The 10,832-nt window shown below is 45.4% G+C and overlaps 2 pseudogenes; both read right to left on the reverse strand.

The window, feature by feature from the left end:
* Window positions 1-830: 830 nt before the first annotated feature.
* LOC100350100 (uncharacterized) lies at window positions 831-1,732 on the reverse strand (annotated as a pseudogene).
* A 7,024-nt stretch (window positions 1,733-8,756) lies between these two features.
* LOC149125142 (ubiquitin-like) lies at window positions 8,757-8,989 on the reverse strand (annotated as a pseudogene).
* Window positions 8,990-10,832: the final 1,843 nt, after the last annotated feature.

Consider the following 10,832-nt stretch of genomic DNA (forward strand, 5'->3'; position numbering starts at 1 on the left):
TTTTTTTTCCGGGTTCCTGGCGAGATAAGCTATATACACGCGCGCATGCACCTAGCTCATTCACCAGGCGGCGGGAGGCAGCGTGTCTGACTGTCCACTATCCTACTTTCAAAGGTGATTTAAGTGGCAAGGGGTGGGGTTGGAGCCCTGGCCAAGGGGGCCAAACCCAGGGGAAAAGTCCTCCCAGGACACGGCCCACCCGCCGTGTGAGAAGCCCGAGTTTCAGCGCGGTGCACCAAGGCACTTGGCCACCTCCCCACTCACCCCCGAGTGTCCACTCCCACCAACAGGGGTCCTTGCAGAAGCCACCAAGACAGCCCCTTCCCCGCGGGGCTAGTCCCAGCCATCCCCTGAATCCCCTTCCCGGTCCCCTGCCCCGGCCCTGGCCCGGTTTCGGCCCGGAGACTAGGGCAGGCCGCAAGGCCAGGCCTGGAGAGGAGAGGGAACAGGGCCTGCAGGGAGGCAGCAGTCGGCCCGCGAGACTTGAGGCTTTTCCACCTCCTTCCTTGGCGGGCACTGCTGCCTGCCTTCTCTAACTCTCCATGGGGTGCCAACTTCCAGAAAAGCTTGCTGGCCGGCTGGCCCCGCGGGCCTTGTAGGCCCCGGCTGGCTCTGCTCCCCTCAGCTTTATCGCAAACGCCCAGCAGAACAAGACGCACAGGACGCACGCCGCCCCAACCCAGACCCCTAAACCAGTAGCACTCGCAGCAGAGGGACAAAGCAGAATTGTCAGCAGAGTCTCCTAAGTACGGAGGTATGCTGCTGCTGTCTTGCATACCTGGTTAAGGGAAAAGGAATCACTCCCTCATTGTCTGAGGAATGAAATTCTCTCATCGAGTCAGAGTAGAAATAGGCAAGGGGTGCAGGTACGGGGCGCGAGAGAAGCAGGGAGGTGCCGGCAGGAGTGGGAGCCAGGAAGCTGAGCCAGAGGGAAAGCCACCCTTTTTGGCGCTGGACTTGGCTTTAGACTGCACCGGCTTGGCCTTTGTGGGTTTGGAGGCCTTGCCCGGTTTGGTTCTGATGGCCCTGGACTTTTTGACCTGCTTGGGTGTGCCAGCTGGCTGCTTCTTGGCCTTCTTGGCTGGGATGGCTTTGGGTTTCTCGCAGGGGCTTTGGAGGGCGCCTTCTTGGGCTTGGGGGCCTTTCTCGGCGTGGCCGCCTTCTTGAGAGCCACTGCTCTCTTGGGCGTGTTGCCCTTGGCCAGCCGGAAGGAGCCCGAGGCACCTACCGTTTGTTCTGCTTGAGGGCGCCAGGGGTGACCAGGCGCCTGATGGCCAGCTTGATCTGCGAGCCGGCGTCTCGCCCACTGTGTAGTGGCTCTGGATGTACTTCTGGATGGACTGGTGCGAGGAGCAGGTGCAGTTCTCGGCTTGAATGGCAGCCACGATCATGTCTGAGTACTTGGGGTGGTCTGTGGACTTCTTGGAGGCCGCCTTGGCCTGCTTCGGCTTGGCCATAGGGGCTGCCGTGGAGTTCTTGGTCACGCTGGCCGGCAGGGTCTTGCTGTCGAAGATGCCTTCCCAAGCCCCGGCCCCGTCGGAGGCTGAGCAAAGCCCACCTCAGACCTGCTGTCGGGCCCTTGACAGTGTGGGCATGGGAGGGTCCAGCTTTCCTGGAAGCCGGCCAGGAGAGGTGAGGAGAGGAGAGCCGGGGAGGGGAGGGGGACCTCTGCACCCAGGCGCGGGTCGCTGGAGGACTGGCTGGGCCCCGCTGCTGCTCTTAGTGCCTGCATCTCGCGGAAGGTAAGTTTTAAAGCAGGAATGGCAAGGATGGAGAATATAGATTGATAGGTGGACTTCCATGCTGAAGGAATGATCCGTGAATAGAAATGAACTGGTTGCATAATGCAGACAGAAAAGCAAATGGTCTGAGGTTAAGTATTACTAAGAAATCTAGGGAAAATTGTGTCTCGTTGGTAGGAAGTAACATGAGCGTGGTACCAGATATACTGAAAGTTTGCTTTTTCCTTTTGAAAGGTGAGCATCATAATGACTGCCAAGGAAATCAAGAGACAGATTAGAGTATCTGCTTTTTCTTTCCTGTAAGTTACTAGTAGCCAAAATGGTGCCTTGAAATCAAGTTTTTTTTTTTTTTTTTTTTTGACAGGCAGAGTGGACAGTGAGAGAGAGAGACAGAGAGAAAGGTCTTCCTTTGCCGTTGGTTCATCCTCCAATGGCTGCTGTGGCCGGTGCACTGCACTGATCTGATGGCAGGAGCCAGATGCTTCTCCTGGTCTCCCATGGGGTGCAGGGCCCAAGCACTTGGGCCATCCTCCACTGCACTCCCGGGCCACAGCAGAGAGCTGGCCTGGAAGAGGGGCAACCGGGACAGAATCCGGCGCCCTGACCAGGACTAGAACCTGGTGTGCCGGCGCCGCAAGGCGGAGGATTAGCCTAGTGAGCCGCGGTGCCGGCCTGAAATCAAGTTTTTATTTGCAGTTTTTATATTATTTTATTCTCCAGAGTATAAAACATATTTGTATACATTCAAAAATTCTGTTTATTTGAGAGGCAGAGAAAGAGAGAGGTGGGAGAGGGAGAGGGGAGGGAGAGAGGGACAGAGAGGAGGAGGGGGAGGGGAAGGAGGGGGAGGGAGAGGAAGAGAGGGAGAGACCTCCCATCTGCTGGTTGGCTCCCCAAATCCAGGGCTGGGGCTGAAGTTGGTAGCAGGTCTCCAGTGTGAGTGGCAGGAACCCAATTACTTGAGTCATCCCTGTTGCTTCCAAGGTCTGCATTAGCAGGAAGCTGGAGTCAGAAGCCTGAGCCAGGAATTAAACTCAAATACTTTGATATGGGATGTTGTTATCTTAACCACTAGGCCAAATGCCTACTCCCTGGACACATATATTTTAAAAACTCAATGTATATGAAAAAATCATAACTCATATTTATAAAGTTCTTTCTAGACATAAATATTCTGGACATTTAATGTAATCCTTACAATAAGCCCTTGAGGCAGGCAATGTATTCTTGTCAATGTTTTGTAGATGAAGAAAGTGAGTTTAATTAGTTTGCTCAGTCATACAGCTAGTACGTGGTAGCCTAGATTCAACACAAGTCTGGCCAATGAGAGCCAAATTGTACCAAAGGATTTAAATTCTTTCAAGAGAAAGGAGTTAAATATTTCAAGAAATTAAATGGATGTTTAATTTTTTTGTGATTTAAATGAAAAGTTGAAATAGCTCACTTAATCTTTCAAAACTGAGCACTTAATATGTGCTAGATACTGTTCTAGGCACTAGATGTGAAAGCAAACAAAACAGATGAAAACAAACCCACCAGTAGGGAAACAGTAATTGACAAGGTAAGATGGTGAACTGTGTGATAAGTGCCAGGAGAAATCAGTCAGGAAATGGACATAGGAATTGGAGGCGTGAATGCTGAAACACTAGTTGGAGTGGTCATGAAAGGTATTGATGAGAAGGGGACAACTGAGAAAACGCTTGAATGATGTGAAGGAGAAGACCCAGTGGGTATCTAGGGGAAGTGGGTTTGAGGGAGAGAAAACAGCCAGTGCACAGGGAGATGGTTTTAGGGTTCGTGTGTGCATGTGTGTGTGTGTAAATCATGTATAGAGGACAATGTGGGTGGAGAGGACTGATGGAGACAGTGGTAGGAGATGAAATTGTGTAGGATTTCAGGGATATGGGAATGGCTTTGGCTTTTACTCTGAAGTAGGAAGTCACTGGAGGGTTTTGAGAGGGAAGGGGCATACTCTTCTGACTTAACATTTTAATAGGACCATCGTGTCTGGGCTTATGCCAAAGGTAGAAGCACGGAATGGGTTAGAAGGGATTAAAATAATTCAGGTTGGAGATGATGATGGTTTGGGTTATACTGGGAGCAGTGGAAGTGATGGAGCATGGTTGGATTCTGGATGTTTTTTCCCAGGTAAGTCTGGTGGAATTTACTGATGGGGTACATGTAGAATATGAGAGAAAGGAAAGAAAAAGGCTGGCATAGTATTTATTGAGTAGGATGATGTCATGGATATGGATAGCTATCACTTATTTTTAAAGGCAGCTATCTGGAACATTCAACTTAGAAAAAAATTTTCTTAAAAGTCATTAAGACAGCACACACATTGCACTAAAGTTCATATACAATAAGAGACTTTCTTAGTTCCTTTCTATTTTTTTTAAGATTTATTTATTTATTTGAAAGAGTTACATAGAGATAGGAGAGAGAGAGGGAGGGAGAGAGAGAGAGAGAAAGGTCTTCCATCCGATGGTTCATTCCCCAATTGGCTGCAACGTCTAGAGCTGCGCCGATCCGAAGCCAGGAGCCAGGAGCTTCTGCTGGGTCTCCCAAGTGGGTGCAGGGGCCCAAGGACTTGGGACATCTTGTGCTGCTTTCCCAGGCCATAGCACAGAGCTGGATGGGAACTGCAGTAGCTGGGTCTCGAACCGGCGCCCATATGGGATGCTAACGTTGCAGGCCAGGGCATTAACCCACTGCACCACAGTGCCGGCCCCTCTTTCTTTTCTTATGTGAGTTATACTTCAAATCAATATCATCATCTTATCATTTTTTAGATAATAAAATATTAGAAATGGCAGATCAGAAGGGAAAGAGAAATATTTCAGGTTTAGAAAAACTTACAGTCCCCCAAAGTAATAAATGATCTCAAGAATAAAAATAAAAACAAGTATAGTTACCCCACTGTCCTGTTGTTTTTATTTTTATGTTTGCTGTTAGCTATTATCCCTGGTGACTGATTCACAATACTGATTATCTGCCACAAAAAGAACTAGAAAATGGAAGCTGGAAGGTTCCAAACATGGAGGAAGAATGGAAAGGTGGAAATATTGTACTTTTCTCTATAATGATGGACAAGTACTACATGTTGACAAAAAGCTTAAAAAATAAAATAGAGAACAAAAAAGATACAAAAAATGAAAACAAAGCAAAACAAAACAAAAACCAAAGAGCCTGAGGATACTTGGTGTGGGTCTAACATTTCCCACTGCTGTAGAAGTTCCTGTAAAATAGAAACAGATGTTTGCAACAGTCATTGTGACATCAAAATCGGTTAGATTTTTTGTAATTTTTTTTTGGCAAGGGAACAGGAGAGTAAAATTATAGAAATTTCTCTCTAAGAGGATGAAATGTGTTTGAATCAGTTTTGAGAGGGAGTACAGACAATAGTTTGTGGATGCATAGAACTCTGATCCTCACCTGTGATCTCTCTGCTTAGCTCAGAGAGTTGATTTAACAAATGCGAGGAAAATTTTAAAATTAGAAACTAGCTTAAGGTTCATCAATGTATTCCCTACTTCACCCTTCCTTTATTTTTTTAAAGATTTATTTATTTATTTGAAAGAGGTCCCCCCCCCCCCCCCCATCATCCATCTGCTGGTTTCATTCCTCAAATGGACAATGGCCAGGGCTGTGCCAGAATGAAGCCAGGAGCCAGGAGTGTCATCTGGGTCTCCCAAGTGGATTCAGGGGCCCAGGCACCTGGGCCTTCCTCCGCTGCCTTCCTAGGCACATCAGTAGGGAGCTGGATCAGAAGTGAAGCAGCGGGGACTTGAACCAGTGCCCATATGGGATGCTAGAATTACCAGCTGTGGCTTCACTTGGTAAGCCACAGCGCTGGCCCCACCTAATTCCTTTTTTTCTGAGGGGGCCATCTTGACACATTCCAAAGGACTACAGATGCTCTAAAAGCTCTCAAAAAGCCCCAAGAAATTCTTCAAATCCTTTAGTGTTAAGTTGGTAATATGGGCCAAAAAGTCACAAACCGCTAGTTTTTTTTTTTTTTTTTTGACAGGCAGAGTGGACAGTGAGAGAGAGAGAGACAAAGAGAAAGGTCTTCCTTTTCCGTTGGTTCACCCCCCAGTTGGCTGCTGCGGCCAGCGCACCGCGCTGATCCGAAGCCAGGAGCCAGGTGCTTCTCCTGGTCTCCCATGCGGGTGCAGGGCCCAAGGATTTGGGCCATCCTCCACTGCCTTCCCGGGCCACAGCAGGGAGCTGGACTGGAAGAGGAGCAACTGGGACAGAATTGGGCACCCCGACCGGGACTAGAACCTGGGGTGCTGGCGCCTCAGGCGTAGGATTAGCCTATTGAGTCGCGGCGCTGGCCTGAAACCGCTAGTTTTAACTTTCTGTCTCTAAACCTCATAGCCTGTCCGTATGTAGCTCCATCCCTCCCACCAAAGGTCATTCCCCAAGCTCTTCTGAGGCCTGCGGCTGGGCAGCGTGTACACAGGAGGGTGGCTCCAGGAGCTCTTTCTGTTTCAGGAAGGGCTGCCTTCTTCTCTGTTGAGCCTGTCCATACCACTCTGCGTTCTGAATGTGGGCTTTTCCTTTTCTCCACATCCTCTGTACATTCTAGAATTCCTTTCTGATAGCTGGAGTGAGGAGGATAGGCATTGGGCCAACTACAAACTTCATTTATCTGGAAAATTAATGTGTATGGAGTAGCCCATTTTCTGATAACCTCAGTGAATGGAGCATTATTGGTTATATACTATAGTTGAAGACATGTTTCATTTGATTTCTTTAATATCACTGAAAAGAGATGTTAACTTTCTGGGTAGACATAGATTACACTATTGACTGTGTTTCACAGAATGTCTGAAATACTGGCTCAAACATCATCATCTATGTATTTTTTAGAATTTCATGACCATAAGGGTCATAGAGATGAAGAGTTTAGAGGATTTTACTGAATTTCTGAAAGTGCAAGATAATGCTTGCATAATGTTGTAAAAATATAGGACTCTAAATAAATCAATCTGCAAAAAAGAGCTCCTTTTCTGAGGAGGCAGTCAGGGACTCTTATTCAGGCAAGATGAAGACACTCTGGCTTTCCTTCTGTGGTCTCAGCATTTCTGGCTGGAACACAGACATGCAGAGAGATACAAAACTGCAAGCAAAATAATAGAGGGAGTACAGATGACCAAGCACATACATTTTCCTTTAACACTTGTAGGGTGTATTTATCTCTCCCTGGCTGCCCTGTGCTTTCCAGGATGTAATAAGATGTAGCAGGCAATGAGAGGGGAAGGGAGAGCTACCCATTAGGGTTTACTTTTCCTCTATACCTGATATTTACCTATGTTGTTACATTTATTCCCCATTAGAGCCCAAGGAGGCAGGTATTACTATGATTCCTATTGGAAAAGAGGATCAAAGAGCTCTGAGAAGGGGAAATGAGGGTCAAAGAGCTTTCACCACTTGCTAAAGGCCGCACAGGTAAGCCGCAGAATCCAATTTCCAGGCTAGTTGGGTCCAAAGCCCATGGCTCTCCCACTACGCCAGCATGTACAGTGAAATCATGCTGTACAGCAGCGTTGGGGAGAGAGGCCCGTGGAATTCTCAGTCCCTTCCCTGAGGGCTTGCAGGATGGGAGAGCACCTGCCGCTATGCCATGTGTCTGTCTTCTAAAGCCTGTTCTTAGAAACACTACCAGTATCTCGAGATTGCATTCTGCGGCCTAAGCACAGTCCTGGTTCTGAAAATCCTCATGAAGAAAGTTTAAAAACTTTTCTCTAAACTTAGCTTTTTTTTTTTTTTTTTTTTTTTTTTTTTTTTTTTTTTTACAGGCAGAGTGGACAGTGAGAGAGAGAGACAGAGAGAAAGGTCTTCCTTTGCCGTTGGTTCACCCTCCAATGGCCGCCGCTGCAGCCGGTGCACCGCGCTGATCCGATGGCAGGAGCCAGGATCCAGGTGCTTTTCCTGGTCTCCCATGGGGTGCAGGGCCCAAGCACCTGGGCCATCCTCCACTGCACTCCCTGGCCACAGCAGAGAGCTGGCCTGGAAGAGGGGTAACCGGGACAGAATCCGGCGCCCCAACCAGGACTAGAACCTGGTGTGCCGGCGCCGAAAGGTGGAGGATTAGCCTATTGAGCCACGGCGCCGGCTTAAACTTAGCTTTCTTGCAACACTGACTCACCTGCGGAACTAGTGCCCTAAGGATCATACCTTAGGAAATGCAACTTAAGGTGAGTCTGTCACAACCTGAGATGTGAGATCCCTGAGGACAGGGATGTCATTTCCCTTCAGTATTTTCCAGGCATGTTTCCTAAGAGGGCACAATATTTGTTAAATAAATGACTTAGTGAGTAATTGAACTCCTGCCAACTCTCACTGCGGCTCCTCCACACAGGTCTACCTGAGATGATGGAGCAGCCCAGACCCGTGCTTAATCAAAGTGTTAGGAGAGATTCCTTATCCTTTGGCCTAATGTTTGAGGACATGCACACCATCCCGAGATTCGTGTGAAACTTGATTGATCCACACATTGCACTGGAGGAAGAAGGAACGGAAATGAGGAATTAACCATTTAATGAAGTTCTGTTAAATGGAAAGGCAGAATTTCTGCTATTTCATTTAATCTTCATGTCAGCTGTATAAAGTGAGTCTTGCTGTTTCAATCTTTAGAGATGACAACAGATCCTACCTCATATAAGGGAATTTCAGAAAGCTTATGGAAAAATGGGATTAAATGATAGAAATAAAAAATACAAACTTTATTTTTCTATATAAGCTCTAAAAATTTCAAGAAATTTTTGAAAATCATGTACCACTCATTTATCCCATCCCTAAAATATTGAGGGTGCTAGGAATTTAACCACATTAATGCAGTCTTTTATAATTATAAATATATAGCTAACATGCAACAAAACCTTTATCAACTTTTTGAACAGATTCAGCTATTATTGAAGCTGGTAATTTCTAGACTTCAGTTGGGTAAAATGGCTATAGTGCAGAGTAATGCCATCAGGCATTGTGAGTGGCAAGGCTAAAGAATTAGCAGCCACCCCTCAGACAGAGGACAGGTGCAGGGAGGACTCTTTCTGGATCTTGTAATCAGAAGGAGTGCGGCCATCTCACAGCTGCTTGCCTGCAAAGATGAGCCTCTGCTGCTCAGGAGCGATGCCTTCTGTATCCTGGATCTTAGCCTTGACATTCTCAATGGTGTTGCTGGGCTCCACCTCCAGAGTGATGGTCTGGCTGGTCAGAGTCTTTATGAAGATTTGCATTTTGACCTATTAACAAGTGCAAGAAGCCTATGACATACTAGTCAGGTGATCCACCAAAGCACCAGTGTACCCTCAAGAAAGCCACTCACCACTCTTTTTTATATTAATAACTGAAGAAAAATGGATGTTCTTTAAAAGATTTTTAAGATTAGGAAACAAAAATATTGGAAGCCAAATCAGGACTCTAAGGTGGAACCCAAAGAATTTTCCATCAAAACTCCCATAAAATGTCATTTTTAGATGTAAGGAGTGAGCAGAAACATTGTCATGGTGGTGAAAGATTCTCTAGTGAAGGTTTCCCACATATTTTCCTGCTAACATTTTGGCTAACTTTCTCAAAACATTGTCATATTAAACAGGTGCTTTTCTTCTTTGATCCTCCAGAAAGTCAACAGACAAAACTTTCTGAGTATCAACAAAACTGTTGTCATGGCCTGTGTTCTTTATTTAAAATTTTATTTAAGTTGTGCAAGTTTCATATATTTCATATATATAGATTTAGGAACCTAGTGATTCTTTCTATCCTAACCTCCCTCCTGCCCGCATTCCAACCCTTCTTCCTTCTCCCACTCCCATTCCCACTTTTTTTTTTTTTTACAAAGATCTGTTTTCAATTTACTTAATGATCATAAAGTTAACCCTTACACTAAGTGAAAGAGTTCAATGAAAAGTATGAAGAAAAAAACACTATTCCTCAGTGGAAGAGATAAAAACTCTAAACAATCATTAAATCGCAAAATGTTCATTTCACTCCAATACACTACATTTTAGGTACTCTATTGGTTACCTTGGATCAAGGAAAACATATGATATATGTATTTTTGGGACTGGCTTATTTCACTAAGTGTAGTGGTTTCCAGTTGTGACCATCTTGTTGCAAAAGACAGGATTTCATTTATTTTACAGCTAAGTAGTATACCATGGTGTACATATACCATAATTTCTTTATCCATTCAACAGTTGATGGACATCTGGGTTGATTCCATATCTTTGTTATTATGAATTGTGTTGCAATGAACATGGGAATATAAATAACTCTTTCATCTCTTTTGGTTTGTGTAATCCTCACGAGTGGGATGGCTGGATCATATGGTAAGTCTATATTCAGATTTCTGAGGTATCTCCATACTGTCTTCCATAGTGGCTGAACCACTACATTCCCACTGACAGTGGATTAGGGTACATTTTCCCCACATCTTCGTGAGTTTTTGTTGTTTATTGATTTCTGTATGAGAGCCATCCTAATTGGAATGAGGTGTGGTTTTAATTTGCATTTCCCTGATTGCTAGTGATTCTGAGCGTTTTCTCAGGATCTGTTGGCCATTTCTCAATGTCTGTTGGCCATTTGAATTTCCTCTCTTGAAAAATGCCTGTTGAAGTCCTTTCCCCATTTCGTAACTGGATTTTTTTTTGTTGTTGAATTTCTTAAGCTCTTTGTAGATTCTAGGTATCAACCCTTTATCAATTGCATAGTTTGCAAATAATTTCTTCCATTCTGTCAGTTGCCTCTTTGCTGAGTGTTTCTTTTGCAATGCAGAAGCTTCTCAGCTTGATGTAATTCCATTTGTCAATTTTGGCTTTGATTGCCTGTGCTTCTGATGTCTTTTCTAAGAAGTCTTTGCCTATGCCAATGTCTTGCAGAATTTCCACAATGTCCACTAAGAATTTGATAGTATTGGATCATAGATTTATGTCTTTGATCAATTTGAGTGGATTTTGTGTAAGGTATAAGGTAAGGGTCTAATTTCATACTTGGAGATCCAGTTTACCCAGCACCATTTGTTGAACAGACTGTCCTTGCTCCAGGGATTGATTTTAGCTCCTTTGTCAAAGTTGGTCGTAG

The sequence above is a fragment of the Oryctolagus cuniculus genome, chromosome 8, assembly GCF_051225735.1.
Source record: "Oryctolagus cuniculus isolate XC-2025 breed Fujian yellow rabbit chromosome 8, ASM5122573v1, whole genome shotgun sequence".
NCBI classification, from domain to species: Eukaryota; Metazoa; Chordata; class Mammalia; order Lagomorpha; family Leporidae; genus Oryctolagus; species Oryctolagus cuniculus.